Genomic DNA, 26,978 nt, shown 5'->3' with positions numbered 1-26,978 from the left:
AGGAAGTTGAAATGTCTTGGTTAAGGTTGCCAACAGGCCCGGGGGGAAATGTCCCTCTAATAGAAGCTCAATGTGTAGAACTGGGCAGCTGAAGCTTGTGGCATGGGGGTGAATAACATCATCTGGTAAATAACATCACATGAAGCTTCTGTTAAAAGGACAGGACGTTTTTTCCTCTGGGCAGTTGTCAACCCTGGTCTTAGTTGAAAATATTTTGTATTTTAATTACTGTCCATTCTGAATATGTTTGTAAGTTAAACATAATTATTGCATAAATAATAACATAGATCATAGTTAATTAGAACTATCTTACCTCTGGAAAAAAATCTATATTGTGCTATGAATTATGCAAAAGCACATTTAAAAATCACAGTAATGAAGTACTTGTATATTGATATTTACCTCATACAATATTTATTAACCACCGTTTAACTGCATTGACGTCAATGGGAACGTTGCAACTGGGAATAAGGTATATGGGATAAGACATAGACCCAGAGTGGATTAGAGAGGATGATTGTGACCTTTAAAAAGGAAAGCAGTTTATCTGGAAAGCTGAAGACATTTCATTTTGTATCTGATCATCACAAATATCAACCTGCATGGAAAACAGGATTTTACCCTATCACATCAGAATATTACAATGCATTTAAAAGATGTAGTTCTCAAACATTTCACTAGGAGGAGCTGCCAACAACAGATTTTGTATTATTTCAAATCACTAGACCACTTCGCTCGTTACTGCTTTTTTACATAAAGATTAATCTCTATGAGGGGACACACAAACATGTTTACTGCAGCCTGTGAAGAACAGTTTGAGTTTTTCATACAAGTACACTGAGGTGCTTGTTGCAACAGCTGCCTATTCTTTATGTAGTGCAAAAATGTGTAATGATACGTGTAGAAAAATATTTGTGAGATGTGGCCTCCAGAAGCCACACATCTCTTTTGCATTGTACTGTTTCTGTCACTCACTCCCAGCAGGCCATGAGCCCTGCTCAGAGGGTTCTCACAGCTCCCTTGTGATTCTGGCCTACTTTGCTTGAAAGTGCCAGTTTACAATATTCAGTCTTTAAAGCTAGAAAGGTGCTGTGGTTCAGTTCTGCTTGGAAGACTCAGAGCCAAGCTACAAGTGACGAATTACACTTTCATGGCAAGTGAACAGACTCACGTGTATTCCTCCCTGTTCACTTGCCATTCACTTGTGCTCCGCTTGATCAGTGGAGCACAAGTGAATGGCAAGTGAACAGGGAGGAATACACGTGAGTCTGTTCACTTGCCATGAAAGTGTAATTCGTCACTTGTAGCTTGGCTCTCAATTCCTGACCAGCAAGCCACTCCCCCATTCCAATAGGCATATAGGCTGTTTTGTCATTTTCCAGTGGTGTGAGAGAGGTGCTCTGTATATATGCAAATCCATTGGTTCTTGACATGTTCCCAACTAACCTCTGCTAATCACAACAGGACCTAAAATCTCTGAACAGTGGTGCTGAGATCTTTTTGTCTTCTTTTCCACAGGTGAGATCATTTTTCAGTTCATGAAAACTGAGCTAGCCACTTGATGGAGCAATCAGATGGCTGCTTTACCATGCAGCCAGCCATAATTGGAATTCACTGCATACCTAGAAAGGATTTAGGGTCATGGGAATTGGATACATTTTGACCCTCACCTCTGAACCAGATATGTTCTTGGGGCAGCATACAAAGAATCTGAAAAGCAAATCAATAAACAAATGACACGAAACAGAATGCTCTGATGCTTTGGGTAAATGGACTTCAAGGGTTTCACTATTAGGGCCTAATTTTCGGCAGCCATTCCTATTACTCCTTCTGGACTGCCTTTTGAGGTTGGGACTAAGAGTCACTATTCTGTGGTGGTTTCAGTCCTACTTCGAAGGTAGGTTTCAGAGTGTGGAGCTGGGGAACTTCCGCTACTGTGGTATATACTTTGGTGATATCTAGATTAGATAAATGCCATGCATTCTGTGTGGGGCTGCCCTTGAAGACTGTCCAGGAGCTATAGTGGGTACAGACTGTTGCAGCCAGAATGCTGACTAGAGTCGGTCATAGGGACTATATCACTCCAGTCTTGTTCCATCAGTGCCGGATCCCCATTTGCCTCTGGGCCCAATTCAAGGTGCTGGTATTGACCTTTAAAGCCCTATATGGCTTGGGGCCATTGTGCCTAAAGGACCACCTTCTCCCATATGGACCACTCTAATTATCTCGGGAGGCCCTGCTTCAAGTGCCCCTGCCATTTGAGGCTAGGTGGGGTGGCAATTGGGAAAGAACCGTCTTGGTTGTGGCACTAAAACTTTGGAACTTCTTCCTCAGGGAAATTCATCTTTCCCCATCATCTAATGCCAACATGAGAAGATTTTTTTGGCATACCCCCAATAACTGTTATTGCCCTCCCCTTTGTTTTAGTGTTGTGTGTGTGTTTGTGGGTTTATATATTTTGAATTATTTTATATATGCCTTATTTTAAATGTTGAAATGTTTTAATGTTCACTTCCCTGAGAGACCCTATTTGAGTGAAAAGGCGGCATAGAAGTATTTTAAATAAACATTAAAATCTCTGAAAAGCAGAATTGAGTCTTTGCATGATCAGTGCATCGCCTGCACCTCTGTTGGTTCTTTTGAAAAATAGGACAAAATAGTCTCTTCACACCACGTGTCCACATGTCTGTTTCAAGGTTTACCTTGCATTAACATTCATGTGCTCTCATTAAGCACCCCCTACTTGTGCAGCCACCCCTTGGCAACGCTGGTTCCTCATTCTGAATTACCTGATTTGCTGGGCGTCCAGTTACCTGCTATGAAGGAGGGCCCACCACCCCGTTCTCTGCAGGGCGTTTTCTTTCACTGAGCAGGAAGAAGTGTTGAATCCAGCCGAGATGTTTCAGTGCATTGCAGTGGCACATCATATGGATTGCCTGAAGCAGAGGGTGGAGACTGCGATGAACACCACCAGCGAAAGGAGTTCAAAAAGGCACCCGTCTCTACTTGTATGATTCTGTAGTCAAATCATGAAGGCTTCCAGTTGGTAAAGCACTTTCACTGTTTATCCCCAGAAGTTTATATTGCAACACCTCTCTAGTGCTATCTCTTTCCTGAAAAACATCTTTTGAGTTCCAGATTTTTATTCTGCAGCCTCCTATGTGACTTATTAGAATCCAGGAGGGATCACTTCCTACCGCCTAACTAGGATGGATTCCCCTCCCTTTTCTGATGCTGCCAAAACTTGCAATGAAATATTGAGCAATAGGATTTTGTACTCCAGTAGAATTTTCTTTAGAGGACTTTGGTATCCTTTCTGGCCTCCTTAGTTTAAATTAAGGAAGCTGTATGTAGGTATAAAAACAATTGGTTTTCCTTTTATTTCATTCATGGAGTTCATGATACTTCAGAGGGAATGAACCATTTTCATAGCAATCCCTCCCCCACATTCCAAAGACCTTACTTGGGAAGTGGTTCAGTAAGGCTTTGTATTCCCCTGGTTTTCTCAATGAGCAAAGGTTCCACTTCTCTCCAATGATGCTGTTTCTAGTCCCTCAGCTGCATACTCCAGCTTCGGAGGCAGTAAGTATCCTGTGACTACTTTGGGAGCCTTTTACAAAAGCCGTATTGGTCAGCACTGTTTTTGAACAATACCTTATTAGCAAGTTTGGAAGCCTGCTTCAGATTCCTCTAGGCAAGCTGTTTTACAAGCCCAAGTGAGGTTTGAGCACTTTGTTCTTCTGCGAATATTTAACATTCTTCCTAGAATAACACAACAATACTACCTTCTATAAATCACATTTAATGAAACTTGACGTGCTATTTGAGGTCTGACTCATGAAAGCTTATGCTAAAATATACTTTTTAGTCTTTAAGGTTCCCCCTGACTTCTGTTTTATTTCACCAGGCTTTTTTCAAAACATATTGTAATGTGAATCCAATAATTAATATGTATGAGGGAACACTCAGCTGTTTTTTTCCAGTGTATTAAGAGGAGTTAGCTGTGGAGATCAGGCATCTCAGGGCATTTTCACATGTTACCAGAAGTCAGGTCTTGCACATTCTCTTCTGATGTCTAGTGTAACATCAGCTCTAAGATGCACAGGTTTCGAATACATATGGAGCCCCTCCATCCCACAGCCAGGATGACCAGATGATAGAGTTGGACAGGAATCTTACCTCTTTAATAGTTGTGCAGAAGAAAAAACTTTGACAGAAAGCAGCTTGTCACACTGGGTCAAGAAACCAGACCACTGAATTGACTTCTTTTGTATATCCGGTCTTGAATCTGGTTGCCTGACTCACCGTATGTGAGGGATTGGGAGATGCGCAAGTTCTCCCTTCATACATTAGCTAGAAGAGCCAGAGTAGGGATCTAGGAAGTTTCTATTAAAAGAGTTACACACCCATCTGTTATAAAGAGTAAATGTGCCTATATTGGGTTCTTTCATCATGGGAGATTTTGGGCATCTTTATCATTCTGAGGACTGGTAAGAATGGTTTTGCCGCACATTAAATACAGATATGTGGTGAAATAGGCAGTCATCTGTGTTACTATGTGGTGGTGGTGGAAAGTGCCTTCAAGCGGTAGCTGACTTACGGCGACCCCTACTGGGGTGTTCAAGGCAAGGGTCTAACAGAGGGTGGTTAACCATTGCTTGCCTCTACAGAGCAACCCTAGGCATCTTTGAAGGTCTCCCATCCAATTACTAACCAACGCCAATGCTGCTATCTTCTAAGATCTGACAAGATCAAGCTAGCCTGGGCTATCCAGGTCATCCAGAATGGGAATTCTGTTGGAGGACATGACATAGGGTAGAAATTATGAAGAAAAATAGCAACATGAATGAATACCTAGCAGTGACTTCTTTGCTAGAGAATGGTTTGCCTGTGATTTTACCTGAGAGGTTAAACAGCTGTGCAACCTTCCTGAATTGCCAGTGTGGGAGCTCAGCATGTGAATGTCTTGCACTTTTGAGACCCTTTCCATAGAATACAAAAGAAACAAGGCGGCTGCAACTCAACGGGAAAAAAAACAACGGAAGGTGGTAGTCGTCGGGAACTCCTTGCTCAGGGGTATGGAACGCCATGTCTCTGGGCCAGATCCCCTATTCTGAGAGATGTGTTGCTTGCCAGGAGCCAGAATTCAGGATATTACCGACTGGCTGCCCAAACTCATCAAGCCTGCTGATAAGTACCCGTTTGTGCTGATTCATGTGGGAACGAACAACACAGCTTCGAATACTGTTGCAAGAATTAAAGAGGATTACGAAGCCCTTGGAAGGCAATTGAAGACATTGGGGGCTCAGGTGGTATTCTCTTCTATCCTTCCAGTCACAGGAAGAGGAGCACGCTGGGAGCGGACCATACTTGAGGTGAATCGCTGGCTGAGATGGTGGTGCCGGCAGGAGCACTTTGGGTTCTGGGACCATGGGATAGGTATTCTTAGAGAAGGCCTTCTAGCATATGATGGGCTTCACCTCTCAAGGGCAGGGAAGAAAACGTTTGGAACGAACCTGGAGAACTTCATCAGGAGAGCTTTAAACTGATGCCGCAAGGGACAGGGGACGATCGACATGGCGACTTCAATGATGAAGTGAACACAGTGGGGACCCACCTGGGTAGGAAAGGTCAAACAAAGGTACAAGGCTACAAGTGTATATATACCAATGCCCAAAGTATGGGCAATAAGAAAGAAGAGCTTGAGCTTCTATTGCAAACAGAGGGCTATGATATAGTAGGAATTACTGAGACTTGGTGGGATGATTCCCATGACTGGAATGTGCTAGTGGATGGGTATGAGTTGTTCAAGAAAAACCGGAAGAGTAGAAGAGGAGGTGGAGTGGCGTTGTATGTGAGGAGAGGGCTTGATCGTCAAGAAGTTATGGAGAATGGGGCGGACAGCCCGGTGGAAAGTATATGGGTAGAAATAAGGGGAGGAAGGACAAAGGGTATTGTTGTTGGAGTCTGCTACAGACCACCCGACCAGCGAGAAGAAATGGATGCTGCCCTCTTTGAACAAATTGGCAGAGTATCCAGACATCAGAACCTTGTAATTATGGGTGACTTCAACTTCCCCGATATGTGCTGGGAGACAGGCTCAGCAAAGCGTCATGAATCATGCAATTTCCTGACCTGCCTGGCCGATAACTTCCTTTTTCAAAAGGTGGAGGAAGCTACAAGGGGTTCGGCCATACTAGACTTGATATTAACCAACAGGGAAGAATTAGTAGATGAGATGAAGGTGGTGGGGACCTTAGGGGGAAGTGACTATGTCCTTCTTGAATTCCAGTTGCTGTGGGGAGCCAAGGAAGTTCGTAGCCAGACTCGTAGGTTAGAATTTCGTAGGGCCAACTTCGATGAACTCAGAGGCTTGATGAGAGTCATTCCGTGGGGGAGTGTGCTGGAAGGAAAAGGAGCGAGTAAAAGGTGGGCCATTCTCAAACACGAGCTTTTGCAAGCTCAAGCCTTCACTATCCCAGCAAGACGGAAACATGGTAAGGGCTCCAAGAAACCGATGTGGATGCACAGAGAGCTCCAGAATAAGCTAAGGGAGAAAAAGGAAATGTTCAGGAAATGGAGAGAAGGACAGACCTCCAAAGAGGAGTATATGAGGGTTACTAGGTACTGCAGATCAGCCATCAGAGAGGCCAAAGCTCAGTACGAGCTGGGTCTGGCCAGGAGGGCTTGCTACAACAAGAAAAACTTCTACAGATATGTGAGAAGCAAACGCAAGGTAAAAGAGGTCATTGGACCACTGTTGGGAGTAGATGGAGAAACTCTGATGCAGGACAGAGAAAAAGCAGACAGGCTTAATGACTTTTTTGCCTCTGTTTTCTCCCTGAAGAACTCAGGCACATCTAGAGATAGTAGAAAATGTGGCAGGACACCTAAGTGGCTAATTGACATTGACAGAGAGGTAGTGGAGAGGCATCTGGCTGCACTGGATGAATACAAATCCCCTGGGCCGGATGGGGTGCACCCAAGAGTGCTGAAAGAACTTTCCAGAGAACTTGCAGAACCCCTGTCCATCATCTTCAAGGCCTCCTGGAGGACTGGGGATGTGCCACAAGATTGGAGAAGAGCGAATGTTATCCCAATCTTTAAGAAAGGGAGGAAGGATGACCCGGGAAACTACAGGCCGGTCAGTCTGACTTCTGTTGCTGGGAAGATATTAGAACAAATTTTAAAGGGATCAATCTGTAAGCATCTGAAGGACTGCTCAGTGATCCGGGGAAGTCAGCATGGTTTTGTTCCTAACAGATCTTGCCAGACCAACCTGGTTTCCTTCTTTGATCGAGTGACCAGCTTACTGGATCAGGGGAACTCTGTTGACGTGATTTATCTGGATTTCAGTAAAGCTTTTGATAAGGTCCCCCATGACATTCTGATGGGCAAACTGGAAGACTGTGGAGTAGACTATAGGACAGTTCGGTGGATAGGGAACTGGTTGGAGGACCACACTCAAAGAGTGGTGGTCAACAGCGTTTCATCAGATTGGAGGGAGGTGTCCAGTGGGGTGCCGCAGGGCTCGGTTTTGGGCCTGGTATTTTTCAATATTTTTATCAATGATCTGGATGAAGGGCTGCTCATTAAATTTGCTGATGATACCAAATTGGGAGGGGTAGCAAACACCCAAGAAGATAGAATTAAAATCCAACAAGACCTGAATACTCTGGAGAAGTGGGCAGCTGTGAATAGGATGCAATTCAACAAAGACAAGTGCACAGTATTACATCTGGGCCACAAAAATGAGAAGCACAAATACTGGATGGGGGATACACTTCAGGGCAGTAGTATATGTGAAAGGGATCTTGGGGTAAGAGTGGACTGTAAACTGAATATGAGCAGTCAGTGTGATGCGGTGGCAAAAAAGGCTAATTCAATCCTGGGTTGTATCAAAGGGGCCATAGCATCGAAATCGCAGGAGGTCATAGTCCCTCTCTATACAGCCTTGGTCAGGCCACACCTGGAGTATTGTGTGCAGTTCTGGAGGCCTCACTTCAAAAAGGATGTGGACAAAATCGAGAGGGTGCAGAGGAGAGCGACGAGGATGATCAGGGGTCTGGAGACTGAGCCCTACGAGGAAAGGCTGAGGGCCTTGGGAATGTTTAGTTTGGAGAAGAGGAGGTTGAGGGGGGACATGATTGCTCTCTTTAAATATTTGAAAGGCTGTCATTTGGAGGAGGGCAAAGAGCTGTTCCAGTTGGCAGCAGAGGGTAGGACGCGAAGCAATGGGCTAAAACTACATGCACAAAGGTACCGACTGGATATTAGGAAAAACCTTTTTACCGTCAGAGTAGTTCAAAAGTGGAATCAGCTGCCTAGGGAGGTGGTGAGCTCCCCCTCACTGGCAGTTTTCAAGAAGAGGCTGGATGAATACTTGTCAGAGATGCTTTAGGCTGATCCTGCACTGGGCAGGGGGTTGGACTAGATGGTCTGTATGGCCCCTTCCAACTCTATGATTCTATGATTCTATGAAATCCATACAACTAGCAGGCAGGAGGAAAGAGGAAACAGCTTTGCTGTTAAATATCACCTCCCTCCCACACATACACACAGCCCTTGCGGTGTTGCTGCTGCTCTTTGCACCACAATTAACATAACAAGGTGAATGGATCTTTGCCGAACTCGCCTGGTTTCTGTGGAGTTATGCTCAAGTTGAATTTGGCCTGTGGATTTTAATTATCATCCAATAGAATAATGAAAAGAGGCAAGGGGACTGTGATGATTGCATTTTCTTTTTAATTTGCAGCAACGCTCTGGGTGCAGATTAGCTGTCCCTGCTCCATGTTTTCTATTGATTTTTCTTTGCTTTGCCTCTTGAGGGGAAAAGCATACAGTGCGATAAATGGATGACTGCTTTCACTGCAGCTTTGGCTCTGTCACTTTGTGGGGCTGAGCAGAAAGGGCCTGGATTCTTCCTTTTGCTTTGGCGGAGTTTACATCAAGGTATACCCCTTCATGCTGCAATATTATCAATATGACAAAGCATTATTTAGATATATTGACATATTCTGGATATTTATCACAATCACAGTTAAATGTACCTGCTTACAAGGCTTTTAACGCTAATAGCACTATTGTGATACAATAATAGGTGCAAGATGTATTTTCTCAAATTTACAAGATTAAGATCACAGTGGGCTCATTTATTCTAGTTACACCTGGAAGTGTAGTGCAGACTAATCATCCATTTTAGCATTACTTATGCATTTGGGCAAGAGTACACAAGAAGCCTGTTAGCCATACTTATTGTGCAGATCAGATGTTTAATATTTTCTTTTAAAAAGTTATATATTGTGGTACATTGATATTAACAGTTACACATGGAATAATGTTAATTCCTTGTTTTATCCTGTTCCTATTCTGATTTTTAATTAGAGTCTATCCTAGGGTCCTGTAACACTTGGGCCTCATTTACATTCACATAATATTGGCTTAGTTGAATTGGTGTCCTGTGCTCACCTAGCAGAGAAATTGAGAGAAAAATTATATAACTTCAAGGAGTGGAGAGCATAGTAACACCGCTGGAATCTATGACAGCACTTCCCAAATCCACAAACCCTAGAATAGCATGCCTGTCCCGTCCCATAGGAGCCATGCATGGGAGGATCTTGTGTTTAGGTCAATGGCTCAGTAGCAGGGTGCCTGTTTTTCATGCAGAAAGTTCCAGGTTCAGTCCCCAACATCTCCAAGCATAGATGATGTGAAAGGTCTCAGCCTGACAGTCTCTCTACACGAGACATCTTACGTGGGGAAACTCAAGGGTAGGGAGATGCGGTGTTAGGTGGGAAGCATAGTTTTAAAAGACAGAGCCCAAGGAGTTCGCTCCTCAGAGGGGAGGTGAAATTGATAAAGCCTTCCTGGAGACTCTGAAACCATGGAGAACTGCTGATGGTCAGAGTAGACAGTACAGATCTTGGTAGATCAATGATCACACGTGGCAATACTGGCACACACTCATGATGTTACCAGGCCAGAAGCACAACCTTACCTTTGAAAACTGCCTGGAAACCTTAATTGGCCAAAATATTGCCATAGGCTAGATACAGGGATTGTATAATTCCTCCTGCGCGGAATGATCTTGACTGGCTGCCATCTGTTTCCTGGCATAATTCAGAGAGCTTGTTGTTTCCCTAAATGGTTTAGGACTGTAGGAGGATCCCCCACCACCACTGTCTAGTCTACCAGTTTATCATCCCTCTGTCTGCTTTCTGTGCCATTGCCTGTGGAAATGAGGCCAGTGGCAACCAGAGAAAGGACTTCTGGGATGGCATCTTGCCTTTGGAGCATCCTTCCCCTTGAGGCTCACATGGCGTTTATCTTACTGCCCTTTAAGTGCTAGACCAAAACACTCATTTTTTAAAAAACTGAGGTAGTGTCTTTACCTGTTTTTATGCTCTGCTTTTAGCCTGTTTTATGGATATCATTTTGCTGAATATTATTTTATTCCAGCCACAAAATAAGGAAAAGGCAGGTATAGAATGCATGGAGCCTCACAGGCACACAGAAAAAAGATATATCACTGGGACTAAAGAGTCCATAGACAAAGTCTCTGCCTTTGAAATGGCACAGGTATACCACATGTGAGGTCATGGGTTCAAACCCCAGATGTGGGTATACACCAGAGAGTGCTTAGTCAGTCTTCCATAGAATGGTGTTCCTACATTGATTTTATTAGTTCATTGATATTCACAGTCTCTGCTGAAGAAGATCTTCACTGAAATCTAAGAGTATTTGAGCCACAAAATTATTGCACCAGTCTGAGGTTCACTTTCCTTTTTTGCTGAAGAAATTGCCTTGAGAGACTTTTTGTCCAAACTTCTTTTAAAAGCTGCATAATCTTTTGCTTTGTCCTTCTCTGCTATCGCCTTTTTCTTCTTTCCTGTCCCATCTTTTGATGGACTAGTTGAGCCTGCAAACAGAACTAGGGTAAAGCTGCAGCTGCTGGGACTGTGCCCTCTTTAAGGAATCAATGGAAATCCCATTTAGCTCTGAAGTTACTGGTGGGTGGGGCAGGAGGCCCTCTCAGTAGTAGTACCTCTTCCTACTTCTCCCACCAGATATGTGTGCTGCAGAAGATTAAAACCTTTAAAAGAAATCATGAAACTGACATGGACCAAGAAAAGGAATGCATCACTAGTGATTTTTATGGATGCTGACCAATAGGCACAGGACAGTGTAAGAGTGACACTTTGGACTGCAAGTGGAACCCTGCTTTGATAGGTCAGCAGTAGTCCCCAAATGCAGACATGCACCTTCTGCCTTGGGTGGTAAGTGTATAAAATTGTAACTCTTGGCGGTGGTATTTTGTGTTGAAATGAGGAGGCCTGAATAGCAGTGGCAATTGCAAGGGGAAAATTTGGAAATGGAATTCTGGATGACAAGCACCTTAACTGCCTATTAACTAAAGCACACCTATTATTTGTAAATAGCAAATATACAAATACCAAACATCTGTATTTCTCATCAAGTTGCTCAGATTTCCCTCTTGAATCTCCTAATGTTCACAACTTTCAGACTCAGTCAGCACCGTTCTTTGCGTGTTTACGCCGAAGTTTCTGTAAGCTCAATTGAACACTTAGATTTCAGCTCTGCTCTATGTACAATGAGCATAAGCTTTCAAGCTCTATTACTTTAGTCAAGTCATGGCTGAATCCTGCCCTCAGGGTAGGGTGGGAGGCTGAGATCTTTTAAGTCCAGAGGCTAACATTATCTTACTGCACCACTCAGCATCCTTGCATGTATTTATATACCGTGTGCAGCTTGCTCCTGTGTACTGTGTATTTTCACTTTTTATAAATGACTCATGATTGTTTTTATAAATGACTCATGCCAGTGGTTAAAGTGTCAGACAAGAACAGAGAAGGTCCAAATTCAATCCCCACTCATCTGTGAAACTTGCAAGATGATCTTGGAAGACTCTCACATAGCCGAACCTGTAACAATAATAATAGTATCCTACCTTATAGTGTTGCTGTGAGGATAAAATAGGAGAAAAAACTCTACAGATTATTGCTGACAGCAGAGCTGCCTTTTAAACCTGAGCCCTGTTGAGCAGGGCCGGTTAGTTGCTTTAGAACAGCGACCTCATTAACAACACCATTTGTGATTAGACAATAAAATCCTGCTGCTGTGACATTTTATCAAGAGGGTGTCTCATTTCAGCTATAGATAGCTGTGCCATCATGTGCAGGTGCTTCACTACCCACATGCTCTCCGTGTCTTGTGTGAATAGGACCAATGGCATGCGTTTTTTTAACTCTAGTATTCAAATCAGAACTTTTGAATACCTTCTTCCATTCTATTTTAGTATCATCTGCTAGGAGTAAGCTTTCCTTGCTTTTCCGTATATCATTAAAATATGTGATTGTGCCATGCTGTATCAACCACTGATGGAAAACCAGCAGTCTTATATAAATGCATGATATAACTGTCACATAGAAGACCACTGGTGTCTCCTTCCTTATTATTGTTATCATTATCACATATTCTGCAACCTTAGAAATTATCCTTCCCTAGCTACTCCCAGTCATTGGTGCCTTTGGGGCATACGTTTTATTGGACTGGCAGGCTCAATAGTAGTTGCTGTTCATTTTCACTTGGCAAAGAACAGGCCAGGGCAATAATTTCAAATGTAAAATATTTGTTTTTCTCTTTGTATAATTTGTATGTGTGCTGTTCATATGTTATCAGATGGATAAGGGAGACGAAGCAGGTGAAGTATAAATATATTATTGGCTTCTGGCATTTTGCCTTGTTGACTTCATCATACAAGTGATTTTTTAAAATAAGAAAATATATACAAATTTGGGAGGGGAGGGAAGTTTTTCTATTAATGCTATCATTGTTAGATTGTATGTTGGGATCCCAAAGTGGGTCATTACGTTCTCACAGGTAGGTTACAGGGCCAGGAAGAAGATGGAAAAAATGGTGATTTGGGAGAAGAGGACTGATACCAAATTCAGGTTTGTTGCTGCATAATATGTAAAATAGCCAGGAAACACAGCTTGTCGCTCAGTAATGCCATGTATTTATAAGTATTAAATATGAAAAATGAAGTAAACTTGTTCAGTGCTACCTGATACGAGATTCTTACATTTTTTGTTTGCAGTGGGGGAAAGTAGGATGGAATTAATATCCCTAGTAAGACCCTTAGTAAAGTAACTTCAGAAGTGGGGCTCTCCTTCAAAAAATTTGAGAACGACCACACAAATGCAATACTCCAAACCTTTTCATGTAACTGATTTATACTGATGGGATCAGTAGTTTTTCAGAGCTGTGCTACCATCTTCGTTGCTGCCAGTAAGACTAGACAATCTTGTGATGCAGCAAAGAATGAGTGCGTGCATAAATATTGAGGAGCACAACACTTGCTTCAAAATAATGACTCGATTTATTCTGTTTCCAGTTTAAGTTCAGAAGCCTGTGGCTCAAGGTTTCCCATCTAGTTAAAGCAATCTTGCAAATTACAGTGATTTAAAATTTAAAACCACTGAATCCACACAGTTAGGCTGTAGTAAACTAACTTGAGTTTTACTGAAGCTGTTCTGCTTTTATGTATGCTACAGAACACTTGCCTCTGAAGCTCAGCTTTTACTGCCACGCTGCTAATTATCCTGCCTTTGCGGTCACTATTTTACTGTAGAAAGTATTTCCACCCTCATATTTGCTTGACTGTGATCATGCTTTTAGAAGTATGAGTTCATATCCCATGAGTCCCTCTTCAAGGGATGCATACTGCATTCTTGGATTTGTTTATACCTAGTGTTAGAAAAGTGGAAGGATTGTCAGCACTTGTAAGAGTTACAGCCTACTAGAAGTGGGAAACAAAGGGATTTGCAAGCTTTTGGCCCCAAGGCCACTTGAAGGCTGAAATATTGATTGTACCTTGGCAATCCATTGTTTTACAGATGAAAACTGTTATTTATTTTCTGTTAAGAAAGTAGCGTCCAGAGTATGGTGGTGAACTGTCCTTGTGATTCTTCAAGAGTTGCTTGTTCTTATATATACACCTGTGTTGTGAAACAGGTCCAGCTTACTATCGGGAGCTCACTATCCATGCAGTCTATTGTTTGATAACTGCATAATACTTTCTCATTTATAACACATGGTAAGTATTTTCATTTGGGTCCTAGTTACTTTAATGTTGTATTCTCTCACAATCAAAATGTCTGTCTTTTACAAACTATATATCCTGTGATTATTTCATTATGACCAGTTGTCCATGGTGTGAGGGATGATGTCTTACTGCTCAGAGGAGTACTGTTAATTATTGATGATTTCTGTTGGTGGGGGGGGGAATAAAACAGTATAAACAGTAACATTACATCATGACTGTAAATGACTGATGGGGAGTTCATTGCCTTGTAAAATGGTACAGTCACTATGTACAGCTCTAAAGGCTTAAATCACTATTGATCACTAGTATAGAACTAAAAGCTAAGAAAATGTAAAAAGGAGAAACAGGTCAGAAAATAAACATTTAACAAATTCCAAATCTGGTAATGATAGACAATGAGTCAGGAACGTATTATTTCTCAGATCTGTAATATAGCAAGTGATACATTTTATAGTGTAGTACAGATGTCAGTCTGTTCCTGTTACCAGTTAATAACATTGTTGGGTAAATATGAAGTAAACTTTAGTTGGTTGAAATATTTTAAGGTTTGCTTTAACAATCAGTTTAAAAATTACAACAAGCTGTCACTGTTTTTGGTTGATTCAGACCTTCAGAAAAATATGTAGATAGCTTTGTTTTAAAGGGATGCATAACTAATCCCCCCCTCCTCATTTTACTTTATTTGATTTTTGGGTTTGATTTGCTTTTGCACAACCATTTACAGTTTTGTGGGGTACTAGGGCAGGTTGGGAGTATTAGAAATATTTTACCACGATAGTAAAAAGTCCCAATAGCACCTTTAAGACTAACCAACTTTGAAGTACAAGCTTTCGAGAACCACAGCTCTCTTCATCAGATGTAGAGAGCTGTGGTTCTCGAAAACTTATGCCTCAATAAGGTTAGTCTTAAAGGTGCTACTGGACTTCTTACTATTTTGCAACTACAAACTAACACGGCTAACTCCTCTGGATTTTACCACAATATTAACAAAAGAATTTGCTGGGGATGTCACTATATATATTTTTTTAAATATTACGAATTTTTAAATACATGTTGAATAAACAAAGAGAGCAGCATGGGTCCCTTTGTTTTAAGCAGCTGGAGCAAGTGATTAATAACACAATATTTTTGAAGCAGAAGGGAAAAAGAAGAAAGTTGCTAATTCCTCTGAAGCTCTATGTCAAATTCCCCTTGAGGCAAACAGCCTGCATCAAACTATCTAGTTGACCTTTTTTCTAAGGAAGTGGGATGTGTTTGAAAAGGGATCAAAAATATTCTGTATTTGACTGGAGTGCTGATGTGTCTCACATTGTAATCGGAGAGTTGGATCCAAGAAGATTGTGTGTAACCATGACTATTACTCACCACAACTGAGATGAAGGGAAGGCTAAGAGCCTAGGAGATAAAGAAAGAAATCCAAAATCTGGATTCCTGTGGATGCTGCCTTATTTTCTTACCGAGGTTGGTGCAGAAAGTGATTTAGATTGGAGAAATGATATGAGAGGAAAGGGTTAATCTCTCCCCCAGCACTGCTTCCCAAGTGAGTTGCCCCATATAAATGCTTTGGCATAATACAAAGTGGAAGATCTTGATCTCTGCTCTTTCATGTCCTGTCCAATTAGAACTTAACGCATACCTGTACTAGATGAGACCGGTAGGCCTTCTGGTCCAACAGCCTTTTTCACACGTTGGCCAACTAGATACTACCTGAAGGTGTACAAGCAGGACGCTGAGACCAAAGCCTTCCCTCTTAACCGCAGCCCGGCCATTATAGGATTTTTTGCCTGTGTACACAAAGGTTCCTTTTAGTCATTACGGCTAATATTTACAGATGGACATATCTTCCATGAATTTATCTGTTAAAGCCCTCTAAACTAGTTGCCATCACTATATTATATGGCAGTAAATTTCACAAGTTAATTACTTTTTGAGGGAATTACTTCCCTTTGTCTGTCTTGAATCTACAGCCCATCAACTTAATTTGTTGCCTGCAAATTTTAGCATTATGGGAGATGAAGAAAACGTTCCTACTCTATGCACAATTTAGTGAACTTCTATTGTGAGCCCCCTTAGGGCCACTTCACACTCTGAAGTCCTAATCTTTAGTGAATGATACAAGGGACTTTGCATTAGACATTCACTAGGTGTTTTGTTCCTCCCAGACTCATGTATGTCCTCTTTTGTGACTGCAGTATGCAGGTAGAAGTGGCTTCAGCTCCCCTCACCACCCCTGTTACTTCTTCACACTGCCCTGCAGAGGCACTGTTGGTTCAATTTGCAAAATCACATTCCTCAAGTGGCTGCATGTAAGCTGCCTATCTGAGCCAATGGCAACTCCACAGGCATTTTGAGGAAGTTACAGGCATGAGGGGCATAGTCACAAAAAGAAAAAGGCATGTGTGAGTATGGGAGGCACAGAACTCCCATTGAACATCTGATGCAAAGTTCTTGTGTTGTCTACCAATATGAGGACTTTGTAACATTTGATGTGATCCATAGTTATCTTTTCTCTAAAAAAACTCCAAACTTCTTAGCCTTTCCCCATAGGGAAGGAATGATGGTCCAATCTCCTGATCATTTTAATTGCTCATTTCTGGACCTTTTCCAGTTGTTATGTTATATATTTTGAGACACAGCAACCATAATTGTACACGGTATTCCAAGTGTAGCTGTGCTTTATATCTATATAAGGGCATTACAATACTAGCTGGTTGGTTGGTTTAACTTCTATCCTGCCCCCTCCCCCCCGCAAGCGGGCTCAGGGTGGGTTACAACAGCAAAACATAATTTACATTAAAAACTTCAGTAAAATTACAGAATTAAAACCACCCCCAGACAGCAAGCTTACACCCCATCCTTACCAATAATGCACAAAGGGGTGGGCAAAAAGGTCCTGAATAGGTCCTTAATAGAGACAGGCATGAACCGAAATGCGAACTGTTCATCACCTCACCTTGCCAAGCTTGGGTGCTAGTGTAGCTCTCCCATGAAAGTCCATAGAGAGGGTTGACACGTGGGCACAGGTGCCAGGCCAGACCTCAGGATGGGCTGTTAGTTTGAAATCCCAGTTTGGTATTGTAGCTGGAGCCTGGACCGGCATGCATTCTGGGGAGTGGGTTACAGTCCATAAGCTCTGTTGCATGTCCAGGTACAGAGCAAAGAAATGAGGAAGGTAACTGAGGTTAATGAAATACTACCACTTTATTCTACTTCACATAGTTACAAATTAGCTTTGGGCTGGGCAGTGGTTTATGCATTACTTCTGCCTCTGCAGTGCCTGCTTATTCCACCCCCAACTCCCTCCTAGTGTCCGTTTTAAGGCCACTCCTGTCCTCCTGGAATGCCTTTGTACCCTGACTCATACAGGAGTATATTCCCTCATGCCGGGTGGGACACCCCATGCCAGCCAAATGCCCTGTGCATGGTCAAACTGCAGCTGTGGGTTTCCCTTTCCTTTTCCTGCCACTTTCTCCAATGATACTGTAGCTATAGTGGGTTCTGATTATACCTGTTCTGTCAGTTTGCTGGAAGATGAACCAGCTGGTAAGTTCTCACCACAGGCACAAGCCAACAAACCATGGTTTGTTGGAGTATCTACATTCAGGTCTCACAGCTAACCAGGGTTTGATCAAACGATTTTTATACATTATGGTTTATGGTGACGTCTGAAAGGAGAGCCTAAGGACTTGCAGTATTTTCATACTGGTCTCTATGCATGTTACTGAGGATTTATTATATATTAAAGTACATTTTTGTACTTGGAATTCTTATTAGTTTGCTTTTTTTAAAAGGTTATTCTCAGGTAAAGTCAATTTTTATGTTAGTTTTTTTATACAATTGTGTAGAGTTTCTAAGTTAATTTTATTACCTAGTTACTTTTGTTACAAATAATTTTGTTTGCCTCTGTATGTATGTGTGTGTGTGCACCTGATTACACCTGTTCTGTCAGTTTTGCATTTTGCACTGTATTGCATTTTTAAAAAATATTTTAATGTATTTCACTTCTGGTTTAAGATTCATCAATGTTCATGTTACATTACAAGACTGAATAAAACTAGGAATAAAGTTATAAAAGTCTTGGGAATAAAACAATCAATACATTTAAGTTTCTTTAACCTAATAAACTAATTATTACATATTTGGCTTCCCTGAGCCTAGATACATAACATGTCTCCTTGTCTCTCCTTCCCTCCCTCCCTCTGTATCGATTAGTTTAGCCTAAATAATCAAAGAAATCCTTCCATTTTTTCCAGAAGTTGGTTATCGGTCTGTTTTGTAAATAGTTAGTCAGTTTGGCCATTGAAGCATATTTGTGAACCTTATCTCTCCACTCTGGGAGACCAGGACAAACATCGGTTGTCCATTTTCCTGCAAATAGTACTCTCGCTGCTGTCACCACATAAAGGAAGAGATTTCTTTGCTCTTTTCTCACATTAGTTGGTAGAATATTCAAGAGCATACTTTTCGGATTTGATTCAGATCTAAGTTTGAGGATCTTTTGCATCTTTTCATGTATTTTTATCCAGTATTTTTGTGATTCCTTACAAGTCCACCACATATGGTAAAATGTTGCATCCATATTCTGACACTTCCAACACTGTCCTTGCAGTTTCTTTGGGAATAATGTACCAGCTAAAAAACATTTTATACCAATTTTCTCTCAATAACTGGCAGCCTGTAAATTTTATGTCTTCAGTCCATAAATTTTCGCACAAGTCCATCGGAATAATTTCCCCAAAATTTTGCATCCATTTTATCATACAAATTTTGGCTTGCTCTGTTTCTGCATGGTGTTGCAGTAATATTTTGTAAATCTTCCCCAACAGATGTGACAAGTCTTTAGATACTAATAGTTCATATTTTGTTTTTGCTCTCAGCCTGCCGCCTTCTTTAAGAGTTTGATCCTTCAGTCTTGGTACTATTTGGTGATATGTCAGCCAAGGAATGTTTTTGCCTTGTGCCTGGATTTCTTGCCAAGTTTTTGTGTTTCCTGCTTTGTCTATTATTGATTCATAGCTGGGTTGATCAATTCTATTTCTAACTGCTGCATCATAATAGGCGTTAATGGGTGACTTCAATGGGGAAATTGGTGGACTCAATCTGTTTCTGCACTGGAAATAAGTTTTAAGCAGTCCATCCCTTACAATATGGGTCCCATCTTGTTTATGAATAGATTTGCATGATTTCTTTCTCTGTAAATAATTATGGATACCTTCATTAGCATATGTCTGCTGCTTGGATTCTTAATCCAATCTGTTATCCAAACTAACACCACTGCTTGATGATACAATTTGATGTTCAGTACAGCCAATCCTCCTTGGTTTTTGTTGTCTTGCAATGCGTCTTTGAGTCTTATCCTTGGCTTCTTTCCTTTCCATATAAAGTCATTTATTGCTTTCTGCCATCTGTTGAAAGTCTTTTGTTCGATTGGGATCATTTGAAATAGGAGATTCAGTTTAGGTAATATATTCATTTTAACAGCTGTGATTCTTCCTAACCATGAAATGTTTAATTTTTGCCATTTCCACTTGAAGCCAGCTGGGTGACCTTGGGCTAGTCACAGTTCTTCGGAGCTCTCTCAGCCCCACCCACCTCACAGGGTGTTTTGTTGTGGGGATAATAATATCGTACTTTGTAAACCTCTCTGAGTGGGCATTAAGTTGTCCTGAAGGGCAGTATCTAAATTGAATGTTATTATTATTATTATCTCAGACATAGCAACAAAAATGCAGTTTTTGTTGGCAAAAACTATTGCATCTTTTGTTGCTATGTCCGATAATGAGTCAGTTTATGACTAAACCAGTTACAAATTTGTATTAGTTTTGTACTACCTATCATGGCTTCTTTCAGAGAATTTTCTCAAAAGTGTAGTTTGGCAAGGGTGAAGAAAAGCTTTGGAGTTGCCTTTTCTCTTTTAATGATCCCTACTTTCTTCCCCTTTACAGAGAAGTACAATTTTCTTTCTTGGAAGAGGGACTGGCTATTAAAACAAATACGCATTCTGTAGAGTAGGTAAGAATTGAGAATTACTAGACCAAATACTGTACTGTAAAGTAGTATATCAGTGGAAGTACTACTGATAATCATGCTCCATGATTATCCTGCCTGTTGATACATTAAAGCCACTTTCAGTATCTGTGTATGCTGCATTTTGACTTGTATGTCAAGTTGGTTTTGGACACATGGTAGTACAGAATAGTTTCTTGAAGCGGTGTCTTGCTGAGCTCCTATTACCACAGCAGCAGCTGAGGATAAGCAGTGAATTATTTAAGAACCAGCCGTGTTCCTCATTAAATTTAATAAGCCTAGAGTTTTCCACAATGCCCTTTTAGTCAAGCCAGGGCCACTGGCTGAGTCACTGAGAGGTTCATTTGCCAAATGCTGTTTTGAGCTTTTCATTTGGAAATAGTAGGGGCTGGTATCTTAGCCATAGCTAAATGAGGCACACACTGCAGCATCACCACAGAGCTCTAATGAATGCTGGAGGGTGATCACAGTGCAGGTAGCCTAGCTTGATACAAAAATTAACAGAGGGAGGGTTCTGAAATTAATGGCGTCATACTGGCCTCAGTCTGTAGCTCGAGTAATTTGATACAACTTCCATTGAAGCTGAGAGAATACAGCTGGCAGCCCCTGGAAATTTTTGCTCCTGGTCAACTTGCTAGTGCTGTAAGCCATTCATACACATTCAGGCCAAAGCCCCGTATGTGAGAAAAATATGGATCAAGGAACCCTAGGCAGCTGAGAATTCACTGAATGCAGTTGTAGACTTGCCAAGGCAATGCTATGCTATAATACAGGCAATGCTATGATATTATTGTAGCGGTATTTGACAACAGTAGTTTGTATACCCAAGAGAAACACGCACACAACACTGGGTTTCTAGTCAGTATTGTCTATTCCACCAGGAATTGTCTTTCTGAGTCTTGGTATCATTTTAAATGGTGATCGAACCTCGGCCTTCTTTACACTTAGCTGTGGCCTCTCTCCTGAGAAGTGGGTGGAGTCATGATCAGCATGGCATTCTGTCTCCCTCATATTACATTCATACACATATACACACTCACTCAGGTAAATGACTCCTCTTCGTAGTTTTGTGTTTAGCAGAACAGGACGCAATTTTTATATACAACTTGATCATTATTGCAAACTACAAGTGACTGCCAACTTCAAGCAATGATATCTAGATTATACTTGCAAGACAGAATGCCACCCAAATTCCTTACATGACCCACCAACTTCTCTAGACTCATTTAATATGTGGGTGCGTGAGCGAGGCAAGGGCATCAACCTATCCGTTTCGCCTTGTGTCCCCTCTATCTGCGCATTCCCCTAGACCAATGAGAACTGTCAGTGCTCATGGCAAGGAATGTGCAGTCTACTGCTGATGATCTTCAAGTAAAGCCCTGTTCATGATATTCTGCAAGGAGTATATATATACTTTGAGCAGCATGGAAACACAGAATGCCACTTTTGAAGCCCCTTAGGAAAATTGAATTGCAATCTGTCACTATTAATTGATTAATCTTGTAGGTAAGACATTGGCATCTCTGGTCATTCCCCATGCAACATCCCTCAGCTGCTGAAGCAGCAACCCATGGTCAATAGTATTGAATAGGCTACAAAGTCGAGCACAACCAAAGTTACCATCTGTCCTCAATCTAAAATTATCAGCAGCTTATTTGTTACACTGACAAGTGTCCTCTCAAACCTGCAGGAAGGCTGGAACCAAAATGGAATTTCCTCAAGGTGTTGTTGGAATTTGGATGCTGATTCTGTTGTACCACTGTGGATTTTTCAGCGGTTTCCCTAAAAATGGGAGGTTAGAGACTGGATGATAAGAGCATTGGCTTATTTAAAGCCGGTTAACATTCTTTGCCTGTGAATGGAGGTATTAATGGGTTGAGACAGTAAAGATACAGAAGCCCTGTTTTGGAGTTGTAATCGCTTGAGATAGTGAGGACATAAGTAAGAGAGTGTGATGAAAAATGAGCTCAGGACAGAGAAGGGATTGAAAATGAGGTGCAGATCAGGAGGAGAAGAAAAACATGATGGATGAAGAAAGCTAAGTTCCTAAAGATGGTCCGACATTTTATACATGCCTCAGAAAATCCAAATGACCCCCATTTGATAAAATATGTAAGAATAAACAAGATAACTGGTAACTGGCAGCTTCTGCATTTTTCCTCCAGCATTTTCTCTCCAAGGAAAGCCTATTCACCCTGCATAATGGTCAAGCTGGCCCTACTTATCCCACCAATCCTTACTTTCTCCAGCTACCTCTGTTGCTCACAGGAGTAAAAGTTGGGGGTATGATAGTGGACAGCGAAGGATGTAATATTTTTATAATTGCTTCCTATCTTCTGTAGAATTTGCTGATTCTCCTTAGTAGTCAGCAGAACTTTCACACATGTTTTCTTTCTCTCACACACATTGTTTAGGTTCTTGTCTGAACTCCCTCACAGTGAAGACAAATTTATTTCACAGTATGGAGATAAATTCCTTCAAAGCTGCATGGTTGCTTAAGTGACCATCTGAAAACATGAGAGATTTATCTATCAGATTTGTACCCGACAAAGCAGAATTCTCCATGAACAATGTTTGGAGTTTGTTGCAACTGTGAAAAATGATAAGATTTTATACATGCATGGTTTTATACTGTTCTAGAAAATGAAATGCTATGTAATGAGCAATCTTTAGATTATTTTACTATGAACAATAGAAGGCCGAGACCCTGCACACAAGACCCTGCACACAGTCCCCCCCCCCACCGACTTTGTTCAAGTTCCCTTCTACTGACAAAAATACATGTATTTGTATTTGTACATGACTTTGTATTTATGTGTACATGTAACATACATGGTATTTCATAGTATTTCAGGAGTGAAAAGGATAGATTTCAGCCCTCAAAGAAGTTACAATGTAAACTTTACAAAGGGAAAGGAGAGGATGGAAAGAAAAGTATAGCAAGAGATAAATCTATATATATAAAGACAAGTGTCCTACTCCTGACTGACTCTTCAACGCCCAGCCCAAACCCCTGGACCTAGTAATGTGAAATTTGGGGAGAATGTTCCTTTCATGATGTAAAGACTCACTAAGAAGGGATTTTAAGAAATTTGCCCGCTAAGAGGGTAAAAAGGGGTAAAATGTGTTTTTCCATAGGGATACAGCTTCCCTGTGTGGCAGGCAGGCTGCTCCTCCCCCTGCCCCCGCCAACTACCAACTACCAACTTGGCCACTCTTCCCTGAGGTAATTTGCATATATGGCCTGATTGGTCATCACCCCAACATTCTAAACAGTATGCAGTTTCTGTTGGGAGTCATTGAATGTGTCCTGAGGTAAAAATACACCTCCCAGTCTTCCTCTACTAGGGTTGCCAATCTCCCTGTGGGGCCTGGCTTTCCTGTGTGGCTGGCAGGGTCCTGCCTGCCCGCACCGCCCCCCCATCCCGATTGGTCAGCTGTGGAACTCTGTATTCTGAGGTAAATATCAGGTAAAGGAAACTGCAAACAATTGAAGAAAGACAGTACAAGACTCCTGAATAGGGATTTTATATAAAAGTATGGCAACTGAGTTTTAAAATGTTCATGGGGAAGATGGTGCATGACCTTTCTAGGGGCTATTTCAATGTGAACCTCTCACATGAACCTGCCGAAGTGCCCATCACACCACCCCTCCCTCAGTCCAACATCTCACACCTCTCACAGCCATCACCTCTTACTACCACCAAGAAGCCTTCTGGCAGATGTCATGCAAGATACACTGACACTAAAAGGAGGAAGCAACTTAGAGATGCAGCAAACAACCAAGATATACCCTGATATCACCACTATCACGGAGAAGTCCATGGACTGGCTGTGCAAGCGTGCCATTCTGACCCCCCAAGAACAACAAGGCTGCCATCATTAATGAAACGCAACTTAATTCCCTCGAATGGGCAGAAATGGAGTACAGATCTGTGGACTCAGTGGTGCAAATGGATGACATGGTCCACTACCCCATGGAGTTCCTTAACACGCTCAACCCTCTTGGCTTCTCAGCCCACAAGCTTCTCCTCTAAGTGGGGGCTCCAGTGATGCTGCTCGAGAACCTCAACCCACCCAAACTCTGTAATGGCACCAGACTGTGAGTGAAAGCCCTCCACAGGAACGTCATCAAGGCCACATTGTTCACCGACAGTGCTTGGGGGTGGCGGGGGAGAGTCAGTGTTCATATCATGCATACCACTCATACTGTCAGAGAACCCCTTTGAATTCAAGAGACTGCAGTTCCCCCTCAAGGCCTGCTTTGCTATGACGATCAACAAGTCCCAGGGGCAGATACTGAAGGTGGCAAGAATTGACTTGAGGGAGGACTGCTTCTCACATGGGCAGTTCTATGTGGCCTGCTCCAGAGTGGCCTCACCCAGCAGCCTGGTGATCCTAGCAGCTGAGGGGGAAACCACCAATGTGGTCTACAAAGAGGTCCTTCAGTAGAAAAAAACTGGTTGTACGTATTTTTCACTTTATTTCTTGCACTACAATCTTTTCCTTTCAAAAATCTCTTCAGTAACTGTTACATTTAGAAATTCATTTCATCCGTTTTTGGTATCAACATGCTTCGCTTTATTCAAACACTTTTGTGAAGCTCGGGTACTATGCTATTATACTACAAAACCAACTCAAACACCCACCCACCCCAAACCAAAAAATGTCACATACCCATAAATATTATAACTGGATTTAAAGTAGTTAAATACCATAGTGAAGCACGGCCATCAAGCTAGTAAGAGAATATATGAAAGATTGCACACTGTTTTGTAGTGTTTTGTTTTAAAAGTTACATTGATTTTGTTTGAACCGCTGCAGCTGCAACTTCTACTTAGGCATGTTTGCAACTGGGAAGGGAAATAAGAGGTTAAGTCAACATCTTCACAAGAAACACAAGTTTCAAGGAATGATAATTTTTCAGAGTAATGGGAGCAGCTTCCCCCTTAGAGCTATCGTGGCAGGTAATGGCTGATCACCATGAATACCAGTATTTTGATTAATGCACAAGCATAATAGGGGAGAGGAGACTATTAATTCAGTTAACTGTTTCTAAATACTAATGCAGATACTACGGTTGGTATGATACTAGAGAATATAGAAAAACATCATGTCGAAAAGGATTCAGCCTAGCGATTTCTCTTGATATTCTGTTTTTCTGTGTTTTTATTATTGTTGTGCAGAAGCATTGAAAATTGCAAGCCCCTACCCCAAGTACATCTCATAGTTATAAAGCCCAGAAAAAGCTTTTCTGCTTGCTTCTATAGCATGTATAAATTGAAATAAAGTAGAACTCTGTCAGCTGATGAATCACTATATATTTGACAGAGATGATATCATGTTCTTTGAGTCCCCTGACCTCAGAAATATGGAGTTCAGTACCATATTAACTCTATATTCCATGCAATAAGAGAAATAGAGTTTTTAGGTTGTATAAAGAGAAAATGCTGAAAAACAGGCTTTGAATTCTAATTCATTGAGGAAATTGTTCGGAGAAACTATTCATTGAATTTAGTTGACCTCCTAAAGTTCTCCCCTCAACAGATGGTTTAATACAGAATCATTTGGCTGGTCAGGTATTAGTGAGAAAACATGGTATGAGATACTCCTAATATTGCATTGAATTGGGCTAGTTGTGTAAGTGTATGTGCTTGTTCTGTGGCACTATCATAATGGGCTTACAATATCAGTTTAAAAATGTAAAGGCTACTCAGTTGCAAATGACATGTTTAAAATTATCTTTTATTATCAGAGAGCCAGGGTTGTTGTAAGGATAAGATGGAGGAAGGGGGAATGATGTAAGCTGCTTTGTATCCCCACTGAGGAGACAGGCATAAATAAACAGATGTTAATTAAGTTGCCCCAAAAGGCTACAGTAGAACTATTGAAAGAAGCAGAAGCCTTCAAATACTAAGAGCTAGAAGGAAGAAAATGTAACTAAGAATATAAGTAGCATAAAGCATTTAGAGAGGAAATCACGTTTAAAGTGAGCTTTCAGTTCCAATGTGCTGATTTCCTTATAAATATTTAATCCACCACCAGTGTGTCACTGGGTTTCTGTTCCAATGAATATACCATCAATGAGAGTCAAAGCAGAGCATCTCACCTGCGGACCCGACACTGAAGATCTTTTTGATTGATAGATCAAAGATAGACCTTGCTGAAGGGACTTAGCCGTTATGGGAGTTTTAATGATCTGGCCTCAGGGAGTAGCACATGAAAGACCACCTTGTAGCATGAAATATCACACTGTCTTCAACAATCAGTGATGTTGGTAGGTCTTTATAAAGAAATATAGAGGAGGAAGTGAGGGAAATGGAGATTCCCATTCATATGGCTAAATCCTTAATGGTGAAAGACCAAATTACCAAAGGCAAAATATTATATATGTGAGACAGTTATTATACATTAGAGGTAATTAATGAAAGGTAGTGTGAAAGTAAGTTATGTCCTTGTTTTTTTTTAAATGTTACTGCTCCTTTGATAAATAATTATGGGACTCCAGATAAAGGAGGAAAGGAGACTCCGTTACTGAGATGTTTTTAGTTCTTGGAGCATTGTAGTCTGTGGTTGGTATGTTCTCAAGTGATAACAGTTGGTTTTTACTACATTTGATGCATTTTTCCTAACTGGAGTGTCACGCTGGTCCAAAAGTTTTGTGTGTAGTGCATGGAGTCTTAATTTGTTTCAGCTGCTTTTACAGAGCTCAAAGTGATCCCTGATGCCCTCTGCTTTCAGGAATTAAGTACATTATATCAGTATAGAATTGCAGGGCACCTGAACAAATCTCTTCAAGGTGCACCTGTGTGGTAGGACTCAATAT

Source organism: Eublepharis macularius, chromosome 2 (genome assembly GCF_028583425.1).
Source record: "Eublepharis macularius isolate TG4126 chromosome 2, MPM_Emac_v1.0, whole genome shotgun sequence".
NCBI classification, from domain to species: Eukaryota; Metazoa; Chordata; class Lepidosauria; order Squamata; family Eublepharidae; genus Eublepharis; species Eublepharis macularius.
Note: the sequence above shows the minus strand (reverse complement) of the source record.